We start from the raw sequence: 1,123 nt of genomic DNA on the forward strand, positions 1-1,123 counted from the left end.
CGATGGCGTGTATTTCGATACTTGGAGTAGGCCTATGTATTATACCATAAAGAAAATAGAACAGAAGGAGTGCTATCGAGCGAAGATCAAAGGTACACACCTCCTCGCCGCGATCGTATTATGTCACCGTTACGTAACGTACTTGACAAATAGATAAGCTGAAATCGGCAAACGTGCTGGGGGTAGGCCTAGCAACGCCGCCGTAGGATTCACGCTAGCAAACATAACGTTAGCGTTGAGGCATAAAAGCCAAAATGATTGATGTTTGAAATGTTTACAAGGTTTCTGTAATAGGACAGATAAAGGGTGAGTTTTATACGAACCTATGAATATTGAATACTGTAATTATGATTTAATGATGATTTTGTGAGATATTAGAATTTTAAACCAAGCGTTGATTACCGCACGTACGAATGTCGCGCGGACGCCATATTTTCTACATTGCTGTTATACGTAGCCAAGGACAGTTACACCGAACTTTGTACATAAATTTCACAATAAGACAGTATTTGTACTATTAATATAACATATATCCTGTATCCCTGATTTATGGTTAACAGTTACATTATAGATAAAGCATAGATAAAAATAGGATATAGTGTTGAAATAATGGTATAATATAAATGGTATCGTACTACGAACAGTTTGATCGCATAACTTGATAGGCCTAGTAGACCAGGCTATAACTGAGATAGGTGCCACTTGGAGAGGTAGAAATTGTCATATGGTTTTTCTAGACCAGTTTTTTTTAATGGGGAATCAGAATATATGAGGTAAAAGGGGTGTAACTGAGAACTTTCGCATGAGGGCGCTTTTTCAAAATGGCCGCCAAAATCCAATAAACTACATATATATGGGTAAAATAAGCACAGAAGAGGTAGGTTTGACCAACTTTTGAATATGTAATGATAGGAGTAAAGTATAACTAGCTAAAGTTATTAATGTGAAGATTTCCGGAGGCAATTGAGGGCGCTTTTTTAAAATGGCCTCCAAAATTAAATAACAACTCAACAGCAGCTTCAATACCCTAGATTAATTTGTTTAATTTACAAAACCTGAATGTAATAACTGCTGTTGACTTTTTAAACCCAAAATAACATATTTTAGGGGTGTAAGCTAACTC

The 1,123-nt window shown here is 36.2% G+C and overlaps 1 long non-coding RNA gene across 1 annotated transcript in view; it reads left to right on the top strand.

The window, feature by feature from the left end:
* The first annotated feature begins 206 nt into the window (after nt 1-206).
* Nucleotides 207-1,123, top strand: part of LOC117120954 — a 3,093-nt gene continuing 2,176 nt past the window's right edge. Inside the window, exon 1 of the long non-coding RNA XR_004447449.1 lies at nt 207-306. This is a non-coding gene — a long non-coding RNA (uncharacterized LOC117120954). The remainder of the gene's footprint in view (nt 307-1,123) is intronic.

This window comes from Anneissia japonica, unplaced genomic scaffold (genome assembly GCF_011630105.1).
Source record: "Anneissia japonica isolate Jap-2015-1 unplaced genomic scaffold, ASM1163010v1 scaffold1239_len605302_cov174, whole genome shotgun sequence".
NCBI classification, from domain to species: domain Eukaryota; kingdom Metazoa; phylum Echinodermata; class Crinoidea; order Comatulida; family Comatulidae; genus Anneissia; species Anneissia japonica.